This window comes from Bombus vosnesenskii, unplaced genomic scaffold, assembly GCF_011952255.1.
Source record: "Bombus vosnesenskii isolate JDL3184/JDL3185 unplaced genomic scaffold, Bvos_JDL3184-5_v1.1 scf7180000013285, whole genome shotgun sequence".
Classification (NCBI taxonomy): Eukaryota; Metazoa; Arthropoda; class Insecta; order Hymenoptera; family Apidae; genus Bombus; species Bombus vosnesenskii.
Window position 1 is genome coordinate 2,051,481 of NW_022882938.1, and position 14,315 is coordinate 2,065,795.

Genomic DNA, 14,315 nt, shown 5'->3' on the forward strand with positions numbered 1-14,315 from the left:
GTTTTCCTACACACAGCTTCCTTATATACAATTTGCCTTTGAGATTTAATTACTCGTTGTTAAAATCTACTTGGCCTTGTTGGTTGTAAATGTTTCAATAAACCGATATATCAACCGGTATATCAGATATGGTTCGTATTTTTCGTTATAGGATTTCCATGTCCAAAAATTGTATAACGTTCTTCTTTTGATGATTTCGTACGCGTGTCATACGCGTCTCTCGTGCATAAAGCGATTTGACTTCAAGTCAAGGCATAGAAAAGACATTCGTTTTATAGGCATCGCATAAAAATTTATTAAGACACATAAAATTCACGCGAGAAAAATCATTCTTATAACCATACCAATTGCACGCAAACGTGTGAATGTATAAATCTCTTTCTCGTTTCCAGAATTTAGCGAAGACTAATTGATCATCTCGGCATTGATAAAACCATTTCTATTAAAGATAATATTATATTAACAAACGTTGACATCGATATTTCCTTTGGAAAACATAAGATTTCCTGTACAAACTTTTACGAACGATCGTTAATAGCATTTCAGATTTCGTGAACTCTGATTTATCCTCAGAGTGAAATAAAGACGGAAAAGGAGATAGAAAACAAAAGAGAAAGAAAACTCTTGGCCAGATCAGCTTCGGTAAAACAACAAGATGTAGTTGAATTAAATTTTTTAGCGAAAAGTTTGAAAACTTGCGCTTAAGACAAGCCACGCAACTTCGTAGTTAAATATCTTGGTTAAAAAGTTTTTGCCTGCTTATCCCTCATCCCCACCATTTCCGTAGAGATTAGGACAGATTAAAAAAATTCAATTACTTAATGGGGGAAGAAATTGGACCGCGAGAGTTAAGGAAACAGGTTGCCAACGCGTTCCATATTTCATCTTTTTAAAGGGTTCAAAGTGGAACGGGATATCAGGTCGAATGGTCATGCGAGAGATACAATCTTTTCCTACATCAGAAACAAATATCTGGTTCTTTCTGTGTGTCGCTCGATGTTCCACGATTCATCTTTTCTTTCTACTCTCGGTCGGGATGACTTTAAAGGATGATGCTGCTTGTAGGAAATCTTAAACCAAGCTTTGTTTCTCCTTTTTGCTGCTTCCGTTTACCATAGCCTGCATAGTTTGCCGTCATTTTCACGGTAATGCATGGATTTAACGCGTCGAGTTTGTTCGCCTTCTGCCACAATTTTCTTTTTCATTCTTTTTCCTTTTTATTACCCGCTAGTCCCGAAGAATTGTACGTGAAAAATGATGCCTCGGTTAATTTTCGAGACTCTGATCGATATTATCTTGGTCCCTCAGTTTCTTGCGTCCGTTCCTCTCTGTTTATCGCGCAACAAATCTGCTGTTATTAGTTACGATTCGTTGAAATAGACGATTTACGAATATCGTCGAGAAATAAGCAGTTTCGTGATAGTATCTAGAAACTTGATCGATGTTACGATCAAGGATGTTACGAGGATGGAGGAAAAGTTACTTCGGAAAACTTTGAAAAATTTGTCCCTTGTTTCTCGGTAGCATGTTAACGCGGTTTGTCATGAACTTACAAAGTAATGTAATAATAAATTAATAGTGGCCTAGGTACTTTGAAAATTAGAAATTTTCTTCGATATTCGCCACCGAGACACTATGTCGATCCCCAGTTGCTTATTTGCATACTTTGTACGAGAGAGTTTAGCGAGGAATGCAAGTTTGTATGCAAAGTTTCGGGGACCGTGCAAAATTCATATCTACGTCATCGATTTCGCCGGCCTCAAGCTCCCGACCGTGTTCTCTTTTGCAGAAAGAATCGTCCGACTGGCTCAGCTTCTGAGATCAGTTTCTTAAAATGCGCCTTAAAGAAAGGCAAGCCACAGTTTCAAAAAGCTTCATCTGAATTTCCAAGTAACCGTCGACTTTTTCGTTGCTAATTTTATAGTCCTTCCCACATTAAATGGTTCGATAAATTTCTCTAAAAAATCAAAAAAAATATTGCCTAATATTCTTAACAATACTTTATATTTCCACATATAAATTATTGTCAGGGGATAAACGTGTCGCTCGTTCGCTCTAGACGAGATTCGAATGCTATTCAAAGTAAACTTCCATGCAAATAAACGTAGCGGAAAGTTCGCCAGCACTTTCTGCCCGTCTTAGTTACAGTATTTACTTGTCTCAAGCTCGAGAAAAGACGCCTGTCTTCTTGTCGCGGATTGCAGAAATAGATTTTTGTAAGTCTTAAAATTATGTTACTTGTTCAAACCGTCTAGCGATTTGTCAGGGAGAAATATTACGCCGGTATTACATAATTCATAGAAAACTACGTAACGTATCTGACTAATTTAAGCTTCGGCTACTATTTCTATTATCTGTACAGTAGAATTCGAGAAGGATTCTATACTCCAAATTTACAGATCGAAGCGAAATATAATACACCAATCGTAGGTCGATTAATAAAGGCGGCTAATCACTCGATCGATATAATTAGAATTACTATCGGACGAACATATTTGCTTCGGAACATAAAACAAACTCACAGGGAGTCATTGCCGATCTGGGATACGATGTCGTGACATGGAAAAAGGCTGCTTTCAAGCAAACCAATGTAAATGTACGTGACGTCTATATCCTGGCTTCCCCATCCAATGCCATTTCTGTCGCAGCACTTTCCTCCTGCACCACCGTTCATCCCCGTGTTAGCCTCTCTCTCTTTCTCTCGCTCTCTATATGTGTGTATGTGTGTATGTGTCTCTGTCTGCCTGTCTTTCTCTCTCCCTCTCTCTCTCTCTCTCTCCTCTCTAGGATGCGCTCTCACATACGTCTCCAAGTTCTGGAATAGTAAAAATACGATTTGTCAGGGCGACAGTACGGTAAACGTGCAATGAAATCTGAATTCGCTGCCCTCCGGTGACGGTGCACTGAAGATTTTGATAGCGGAATAAATTTCGTCTCTCGCATGTCGAGGGAACGATTTCCGCGTCCGTTCGGACCCCGTTTATCAGAATCAACTCTACGAGTAATTTCCCTCTGTTCTTATATTTCAATAGCGAGCATTGTTCAGTTTTACAAATTAGAAATTTCCTTACATACGTCGTTAAACCACAGACATTTTCCAAGCGTTTAATTTAATTTCCATTGGAAAATGTTCGTGTGTCCATCGTTAAGATTTTTTACTTTTCCAGTTTCGATGTGTCGCTGTCCATAAGTATCTACAGTTTCGTCAATTTTCTTAATCGATCGATGGATAAATATCCATCGATATCCGTTCTTTCCATAAAACTACGTGTAAATGACAACAATTTATCGACTTAAAAATTTCGTTCTGACATTCTATTATGCGTACTTATTATAATAGAGACAACGAAACAAATCGTGCTTAACGTTCGAATTAATAGACATCCCGCCGCAGACAAACAATCGTCCGAATGTTTTCGAACGCGTCGTATATGATTCACCGACAGATTGACCGGGATATCGAAGTTAGAAATTCTTTGGACAGCAGACGGAGGAAACGTTTCACGTCAGCTTCAATATTGCCGCGGAAAGACAATATCCGGTAGGTGAAATTAGAAGAAGCAGAGAAAACGGCCTGTTAAAGGTCTCTAAGATGAAACGAATTTCATTATTTCCCGTCCGCGTAGCGCTTCTTAATTTCTTTCTTATACAACGCGTCTTGTTTCCGTCATGATCAAGAGTTCGCAATTCGTTGAAAAATAGAAAGGAACGTTTCTCATCTTCCTGATTCTCTTTTCTTTGCCTTGTTTCATCTCTTTTTCTAGTGATTTGTTCTTCGGTAATAACTATTGTAATTCGGCATAATAACCGATACAATTAGGGAAATGGAGAAGAATCTGGTATCGAAAGTGTATGCGGGTGGAATCGTTTTGGGAAAATTCGAAAGTGCATGGTCACGGACTCGAGCGCGAACACGAACACGAAACTGGTTCCTCCCATACTGCCGACGAATCACATTTCATTATAGCCCTGATTCGATTATGCAGATGCGAATTTACCGTTCCTAATTTGCCATTATTCGCGACAATCCGCGGACGACGACGAATAGAGTGGCTACAAGTATAATTACATTTCTTTTGTCGCGTGAGTCTTCTCTGCTTGTATTCTCGTCAACCAATCCCGCTCGAAATTCACGGTTCAAAGCGGGCCCACCCTTATTTCTCACCCTTCTGCATTATTTTTTTTTCCTCTTTCCTCGCCACTGCGCGAGTATACTCGTCGAGCACGAGGTTTAATAGAATTTTACGAGTATACAAAGTTAAGTAGGGTGGAAGTGGAGTTTTATTGATCGGCTAGAAGCGAAGCCGTTCCGCGTATTCCTTCTTCGGCGTGCTCGCAATCGTGACCGATTCCATTATGCCTTATCGTGCAATTATTTCTGCAGGGAATTTCACCGACAGTTAGTGTTCCATGTAACTTCATACTTATTTCTATCGCGTACAGAATATTTTTTTTATTATACAGAGTGCTCTGTGTAACGAGAAGTATAACCGACTATAAAGTGATTCTACCTGTAAAATGGAATCGAAAGTGTAGAACGGACTTTTTTTTGGTAAGCAGAATTTTTTTTTTAAAGTATAGAGTGTATATCGTAGCGAAACATTAGTTCATTATTTAGAATTTTCAGTGTCTCGTTTTTCTCGACCTCGATAGAGCACGAAGAGCTATGCCAACATTAAAATGTTTTATCGATACTTCAACAAGGAATGCTCTTTTATCCTGAGAAACAAAGCATCATCTTTCATGAAGAGGATTGCTCATCCGTTCATCGCGTTAACGCTTTCAATTTGCTTTCAATTTATTTGCTCATCCCCTTATAAACGCGATTAATCGTTCAATTTGCAATCGAATGCGCAGTTATCTGACCTTAACCGTCGAAAGAAATGGAGGAAACAAGCGAGGGTGTGATACTCGAGGAATTAAAGTTCTGAATAAATAACCGGATTTCCTTCGCTTTCCGACCCTCGTTCATCCTTCTCTCGGTTGGTCTTTCCGCAACGTTAAATATTTTCATATCTCCCCAGCCTTTCAAAGAACATCCTTATACAATGAACTCGCCCACTAAAATTTCTTGGCCTGTTCACCGTCTATCGCTCGAATACTTTATTTCCCTATGAAACGAATCGTCAAACGTTTTCCAGTAAAATACATCTGCCATGAGGGAACATTGTAACGATCGTTGCAGTAAATACGTTGTAAAAGCGGAGAAAATGAAATGCATCGCGATGCCAGGCTTCATTTCATTGAAAGCTTCTGTTGGATTAAGAATCTGTCGACGAATAAAATTTCCAACGTTCTTGAACGCGACGCACGGATTTCAAATAGACAGTGGCGACGCGCATCGTGGCGGGCTATTTATCATCGATCCACGGAAAATGGGTCCTAGCATCTTCGTCAAATCTTTATTTTATTATTCACGCGATCCTCATTGGCGATATTGCAGGGACACTTTTCCGCTCGATATCAATATTAGACCATCTGGCATTCCATTAAAATTCGCATCACCAAGAGCACTCACACCGTGAATCTATTCCATATTTTCGCGTTATCGATAGACGACGATTCCCGGGTGATCGACCGGAGCCAACTTCCATGCTATAAGACGTTGCAACTGTTCCGTGTACCTACGCCAAAACACTTCTGCCAGATTCCAAAGCTTGTTCGTAATAAGTTATATCGACAATGCGTCGCGACGGATGATTACCGACAGCGTAGTCGGCGTTAGGCGATAATGAAAATTCAATTGCATATGTAAAATAATGCGACGTAAACACGGTACGAGCTTTACAATTGAAATTTTATGAAATACAAGTGCAACGGGGAAATGAAATTAGCAACATTTAATATTTACTGCGTCGTTCGTATTCGCATGACGATCTTCATTGAAATTATATTCGATATTAATGGATATTTTTGGTCAGCGCAGAGCTGACTCGGCAAATAAAAGATATTATTCTCGATAAACAACGTGCGATCGAAGTGAAACAATTCTGTGGTGCTTAGTTAACGACTCGACCATTTACATACTAGTGCCGTTTGTTATTTCTGTTTGAAACTTGTACATCGTCAAATTAAGTATATTGGTTGGTTTCGAAATTACTCGTACGTTCTCCATTACTTTTATTTTTATTTTCTATTAGTCGTTTGCTCGCTTTTAAGAGGCAGCGAGGAGAATCGATGCATTTGTGGGATTTCTCCAAAGAAGTTATTATTTCGGCTATTCTCCAAGTGAATTTAAATTAGATGGAAGAAGTTGAAGAAGTATATAAAGTAGAAGTTGAGGAAGTATATAAAGTAGAAGTTTCGGAAAGATAAGTAAAAAAACACAGATTTTTAAATAGGTATAGTGACGGAAGAGTAAGTGTAACAAAGTTTTAAAGCTCAAAGTAGTGCGCCACTCTCCCCTTAAAAGTTCCTTCAGACTTCACTCGTTACAGTGGTTAACAGTAATAATCTGTAGAGTTTATACGTAATAAAACTAAAAATTACCTCGCTATTAAATATAAAAACGATATTAATAGAAAGCTACGTATTTGAAACGATCGATACGTTATTTTAAAAATTACTGTTCCAATTTAACGCAGATTGCCGTCGAAAGAACGATGCCGCATCTGACGCACGTATTGTTCGTCTTCTCTCAATTAATTTTGTTCTTACGACTTATACGCTCGATCATCCTCTTTATAATATGGGTGGTATCGAGTACATAAATAGTTTACGAGCTGCTCGTAAGTTTTTTTTACTGCATCGCTTGTTGCTTCTTTCACAATTTGGCGTAATTGTATGAAAGCTGCATAACCGTACGAACGCTTATGCTTCAAAAATCGATTTATCGGCATGTTTGGAAATTCGTGGTTATTCACCGCTATTATAATATATTAATTATCGATGCTTTCATCCTGTCTCATAATTGTGCATCTTTTACGACCAATGCTATTGAATAAACATATCCATAAAATATCGTATTGTAATTTCCTTTAACGCATACCTATTTACTAACTAGACCTGAACGATGTTAACGAAAGAGCTGTTTCTGCTGCGATTAAAGAAATAAATCTATTTCATTTTTCCTGTCGTAGTTGTTAATTCTTCTCGTTAACGTACACGTTTAAACAACTATTTTGAGATACTTCTTTAAACTCCTATTTCCTTCATCGACATCACTCTTCTTTCCAACGTCCTTCTGCAACATTTTCTTTTCACCATCGCCATAAAGTACCTTTGAAACTGCTTTTAAACGGCATGTTTTTATACCCTCGCTCGTCCAAGAACACGTTGGCATAACTCGGTTGTTCCATTCGCAGAACGAAAGCTCTCGGTATACCGTGTGTCTGCTACTGAAGCACAACCGTGTGATCTTCTTGTCCGGGTAATTCGGCAAACGAAAGCTCGACGCTGTACAGGCACGAGAAGCTTTCTCTGTGGATCCAATCGAAACGCGTTCGAGTCAACGTAACACCAGTTACAGTAAAAGGATTCGTGATATATCTACTACCTCTTCAGACTTCTGCACAGCTACCAAGTTTGTGCGTGCTTATTACGCTTTCTCCAGATAAATTACTATCGAAAAAACATGTTTCCACGTATGAACCAACGAATAGAATTTCGAACGATATTTTAGTTGACAAATCGTCAAAGGAGATGATAGTTTTATGGATCGCTGTACGCTCTATTGTACACAATACGCGTAGTTACGTTTTGTCGACGAAGACAGATTAAGTTCCACGAGTTTCTAACAGCAAGAACCAGTGGTATAAACCTGCGAACATGATTTAACTTAGTTCTGAGGTAGGTTAATATAATACGACAAAGTTAATAATATGTCGTCAAAGTTGTGCGAAGATACAACTGATCTCTCTTCTGCGTTGCATATATTTTACTTTCGATCAAAGTTCGCTTAAGTACGAATCGTTTATGAAAATATTCAAAATCAACTTAGTTCGAATAGAATCGTTTTCGTGAACAACTTAACGAATTTTCTCTACCAGACACGTTTGTTTTGCATCTTCGCAATGATCACAGAGGAAACAAGAGTCGACGTGCAAGCGCGAAACGATAAGATCTAAACCACGTACAATACCTGTATCTCATTGTTGGCATAGTTAAATTACTGGAGAACTTTTACCTTATCTGTTCTTACAGTTCCATTACGTGACAAACGACGTGCTCTTTTAAATTTATGTTACTTGTGATTCCATTGTTACGAACAAAATAATTCTCCCACATAAAGTACAATCTAGCAGCTAGCTGTTTTCGTTCCGTCGCGTCGCTTCGTCAGCATACATTATCTATGAGTGACCCCAGCGAAAATGAAACAATACGTCGCAAAAGCCGATGTGCGCGGTTCTCGTTTGACGGTCGAATATAAATAATACCCTTCTAACATATGCGCAAGTCGAATCGTCTGTTTCTTGACCAGAGAAGCCGGGCATGGAAAAAATGAAGAAGGAAAAGGGAAAGAAACGAAAGAAAGAAAATAAGTGGGGAAACGGACGAGAAGCAGGTCGCGGATATTTTTCAAACGGGCATCATCTACCACTTTGCGGCTCGTATCTTTTTCATACGTTCATTTGTAAACATGTATGTACGTACATACATCCATAATGACGAACAGCGCGTACAATCTGTAGACATACATATGCAAATAGAGATTGTTCATCCGGGTGCCCGCGCGGCCGTACACGCTCGTACGTCCCATCCATATGGAAAAACATTGCAAGTTTAGATTGATGAGTATCTCGTTCGTTTGTCAGTCGAGTATCGAAGCTCGCATAGATTGCGTTACAAATAGATATAGTTCAAGAGGGAAGAAACAAAAGTTGTAACATATAAGTGCAATATCAAAAAAGGGGGTATACGATTGGTCTATCATATATTTAAGTTCGAGTCTTCTCGGGATAGTATAAATTGTAAATTTAAGGTATAAATTAAGAATCGTAAGAGTGCTGGGGAAGAGAGAAAGAGAGAGAGAATGTAAGCAAGAGTGTATGCCTTGGTGACGTCAAAGCTAAATAAGTAAAGAAGTGGAAGAAGGGTGCGAGGGTTGAGGATTAGCATTTTTTGACCTGGGAAGACAGACGTTGCGAGCCAAGTGTTAGAATAAGACGTTGTGAGCGGAGTGTGAGAATAAGACGTACGAAGATATTGTGGTCAGTTATTGCATTGGGTATTGCTCGTTAAAATAAAACTAAACTTCTCTTCAAATAGAACATCCTTTCTTGTCCTTATTCTAGACTATTAAGATACTACATAAGTTATAAAATCTCGCTAACGAGGATGGTCTAGCGTGCGTGATCCAGCGTAAGAGATCTCTGGCCTTGAATGGATTTTAGAAATATCTAAATATCGTAAACGTTGGGAAAGCAGGATCAATGAAGGATACGAAACAAATCTGACGTTTGGTTAATTTACGGTGTATGGCGTATGCACGAACTCCGTTTGGTAGGTGAGTCGAAATAAAGGATAACTCGAACGTTATAGATCAGGAACAGATTTGTATCGTTCAGGAAACTAAATGGAACTAAGTGGCTGCGTTTGACAATCCTACGATCGTTGTTAACAGGGAAAAGTGCTTTCGACTGTTGATTTAGTTGACAAACTTTATGCGATGTTGCTCGATACGAAGGTAGGATAGAGGAGAAGTGAAAGCGCATTGAAGTTTCTGGCAAAGTTTAACTTATAGCAGAGTCGCGAAGTTCGTAGAGTTGATTGGATAGCATGTAGCTACGTTAAGACGAATTACATGGCAATCTTGTTATATTAAAATTCCAGAAATTACATTTCGCTTAGAAACGAGTTATTTTGGTAGTATTGCAAACAACGCAATATAGATCGACATTTTTCATAGAAAGTTCTATAGGATTGGTTGGAATTCGGATATTTTCCGTGAAAACCGCTTCCACCATATACAGACCGATGGTTTTTCTTTTTTTTTTTTCTCTCTTTTCGAGAAAAATAGAAGTTTGCGTGATACCAGTGTAAAAGGCGTACGAATTAAAAATCGTAATGCAATTTACTGGAAACACCAACTGGCACGAGTTCTCTCTTTTTCCTTTTCAAAGCTATGGCAGTTATGCCGCGAACAAAGATTGACGAAATTTTATTTCAAAACCCCGTGTTGTTTGTACTGTTCTCCATATTCATTCGGCATTTTGACAACTCGATCAAACTTTATGTTTACAGTTAATTTATGTATTGATATTCGTATTTAATGACCAAGTTCTTGTAAATTGTTGGAATTCGAATCGCCGTATTTATTTCGCTCACTTTTCCAGGGAAATTCCTTACTCCGAAACTTGGTTGATTGCGTAAAATACCGTGTAACGTGTAACTGCAAACAATACTTTACCATTTCATGGCCGAAAACCGGGCAAAACCGATTCTCGCTTGTAAGTTACATTTCGATATCGTTAACATCGTCAAATTTTCATTATTCCCTGGTTAATTAGCGTTCTGAGCGAAAACATCGGTTCACTTATACTGAGCAAACATGTTCGCCGTTTATTCACAGAAAACTTCAGACTACGTTTAAGAAAGTAACTAGCAAGTATAGTTGCTTAATCGTTTCTGATAGAATAATATTCGTAACAGAGAGACAGTGACTGGATATATTCGTGCAATTGTCTTCAAATCACAACTTAGGAACAGTTTCCGATACTGGAGCTTTTGAATATCATAATGGAAATTATATTGCTTGTTTTCCAAGCAATCAATCAAAACTGTCTTCCCTTTACCTTGTTAGGTGCGTTGCACATAGCCTATAAGAACTACTGTTCTTCATCAATCAAGCTTGTATTTGTCTCAATTAATCATACTAAAATACAACAACTTAATCCTCAATTTATTAACGGTAATAATCCCAAAGCTGAAATTCTGTCGCACTAATTACCATCGAACGCAAATCATAGCAACTCCAACTACGTTATTACTTTTTATATCAGGTATGCCAAATTTCGTACATTTTATGGGATTAACGAAACTGTACTGAAACTACTAGCTCTTTGAGTATAACGACTCATACGAGATATCACAAAGCTGCTCTTAGATATTTTTAGAATCGCTAACCGATAATTTCAGTGCAGATCGGCCGATGAACGATGCGGTTATCGTAACTGGTAGTCCTCAAACACACGGTTTCTCTAAGTACCTCTTACCTAGATCTTCGTCCGATCGAGCGTTGATCGATGAAGGGACAGAAGCACTTGCATCCTTTGACGAAGCGAATCAGTGATCCGCTTAGTCTCAAGTAGTTCATCTTCGAGAACATACTTGCTCGACGGCTACAGGGACCGAATGGTTCGACTTGTTGCCAGTTCACCAGATGAATTATTGAATTGAAAATTTTGCTGACCGGTGATCAAAGGTTCTTCACTCGTATTCGATAGAAAGGATCGATAGTATGCAAGCTAGAAAACCCTCGATTGTTTACCGACGCGAGTTTCGTTTTCTTTACGATGAAACATTTTATCATCGCGACAGGATCGGCGTATTGTTGTTGGTGCGAGTAGTACACCATATAGCAAACGATATAGCTTAATTCCATTGAAAAGTATATCCATGTTCACTACACCGTATAGAATATTGAAAAGTTAGATATGCGAAAAGAGAGAGAGAGAAAACTGAATGGATGAACAAAATTACGATGTTGTCACACGCTCAAGAAAGGCCACCCGCTTAGAAACAGTAATAAGGTAGACGAAACATCCTGCATGCCACAGCTATCGAAATAATAACAAAACAGTAACTGAATAGCCGCCTCTGATATACATCCGACGATAACCCCTCCAAAGAGACTAAAACATCAATATAAAAACCCTCCTAAATTAGCGCTCAATACCTTATTCTGTTGTAACACTTTGAACCGTCACTCTGTTGGATTTATATAATAAAATTTCCATCATCTTATACGAAGTTCAATTTCTTCACCTCATTCGTGAAACGTTCGAACTGCGACGCGAGGAGATTACCGGCGATCTATTGGTTTCGTGATTTCTTGTGTCTCCGACGTGACAATGTCGATGTTAATCCAGATTCCTTAATACGTTCGTAGTAGGTAGCCCGCCTCGGCGCAAATAATATGGAAAGTTACCATGATAATACATATTCATGTAGTAGAATAACAAAGTAAGACAAACGAATATTACGCGACAGAGCTCATGTAAATACTCGTGTGAAATAACAAAAATCGTGTGAAAAACAAAACTGCATCGTGATGTATTGCTGAAAGTAACGTAACAGGCTTCCCAAACGAAACGAGCTATTTTACAAAAATAAATGGCCAAATTTAAACGATATCTTCTTGTTAAATAATCACTTTTCGCCGGTTTAAGAGCTACAGAAATTATTGCTTCCAAATTTAGCTGAATTTAAGCGATTAATTTTTCAAAATTGCGGGTCGTAGCCGGAGTCATAATTTTCAAAGTATACGCTTCCACTGTATGAAAGGAGGAAAAAAATTCCCAACATCCGTGAACGAAATTTTGCTAAAACAACGTCGATGTCGCCTTGATACGCTTTGTCTATTGTGTTCCTTTGCTACTCTGAAGCAGCAAGCCGAGAATTGTAACCCGCATAACGAAACCCTTTAACCCAGCCTCAAACGAGCCGTAGATCTATCGTGCTCCGTTTGCCTGCAGGATCCACTTAGCACAGTGGAAGACGGGGGTGAAGTGAATGAAATCGAATTGTCATTGCACGGTCAAACAGACGTCTGCATCTATCCTGCATGAAGGACTTCGTTTCCCTTTGATAGGAAAGTAGTTCAAGAACCGTACGGATCAGTCTTTCAGCGACCAAGGATTTCTGAATCTCCTGAACTAGTTCGTGAGCGGTAGGCAAATACGTCTGATTAACTTAAAAATGGTCTATTAGATTCGTGTATAAAAAAACAAATCAACTTATTACGATATCTCGTTTTCTATAATTAATAAGATAATTATATAACTTACTAATCCTTTAGTATCTGTTAGCGGAATACGATATTTCATGGATGTGTTCCATTGATGCAAAGCAAATGCGTTAAATACGATTAAGTTGATCTTTATTTAAAGCCAGTTTTATTTGTGTTACGAAACTAATACTTGATACATATATCATTAATCCAATTTCGATTTATTGAAATTTATATAATAACCGGATAGATGTAGCCAACGATCGGAATCGAAAGTGGCCATATGTTCGCAGAGATGATTTTCCAGAAATTGGATCAAATTATCCCACTCGTACTCTCTCTCTCTCTCCCCCTCTATGATGTTTTACCGTACGAGGGAGACAGAATATGTAGAGTGTAATAAGATACTGTAGAATTGGGTCATCTCTTTCTCTCTTTTTTCTATCTCACTCCTAATCATATATTAGATCAGATAATCAAATATATTTATGTTTGGTATTACTTTGATCGTACGAATCTCAATGATTTGACTAAGGCAATCTCGTACCTATAATACGAAATAAAGAAATTATATTTCTTTTATTCTAATACCGGGTGGAATTAAATCGATGCAGATCGTAGATGACGCCGAGACCTGTCTCAAGTTGCAGGAATTGATGTGGATAACTCCTGGCCAAATATCCGGATGCTACATCATTTATAAAGATTCTCGGTCGATCAGTGTATGACTCGAAGTCACGTCGAAATTTTATTTCTATCAATGCTTTTGGATTTATCTACGTGATTTTTCTGTATTTTCCGAGAAAATATTCCTTTATCGTGGCTATCAGTTTACTTTGATCCAATAACATCTTGCGTTCCGTAGTCTCCTGATGTTTTGCCACGACTGATTGTACAGGGTCTAGTCCAACATGTCTCTTATATTCCTCTGGTCGTTTGTTTCTTCCATTTCTTCCAGCTTCCTCGATATATATGCTGTATATGTATTTCTCGCCGATGGTTTGGAAAGTATATAACCATACCATGCTTCAGCGGGAAGGTATATATTTATGAGGGTGTTTTAACGGTGCGTGAACTGCAATTTGGTAGACAGGGTGCAAAAAAAGAGCAGATCTCGTAACTCGATTCGAAAAATGTTCGTATGTTTTAAAAGATTGCGAGAGCAAACGAAAAAGGAAAAGAAGTAAAGGAAGAAAAACAAACAAACACGAGTGGGACAAAGGTGATAAGGATTTTTCAACTGTTTTACTCTGTCATTTCGTCTAATTAAAGATATTCTGCTAGATTCTCGATTTTATATGCTATAACAGTTTGCTATCTGGTTGTTAATAATGTAGTAATCGATACTCTATGGCTTTATGCAAATTACGTCAAAGTTGTGATATAATAATTACGTTGGTAATTACAGTACTAATTACAGTGTTGG

At 38.2% G+C, this 14,315-nt stretch overlaps 1 protein-coding gene across 2 annotated transcripts in view; it reads left to right on the plus strand.

Annotated features, from left to right (window-relative positions):
• The window catches only part of LOC117232169 (alkaline phosphatase, tissue-nonspecific isozyme-like), a 181,589-nt gene that overhangs the window by 106,253 nt on the left and 61,021 nt on the right, over positions 1-14,315 (plus strand). The window lies entirely within an intron of this gene.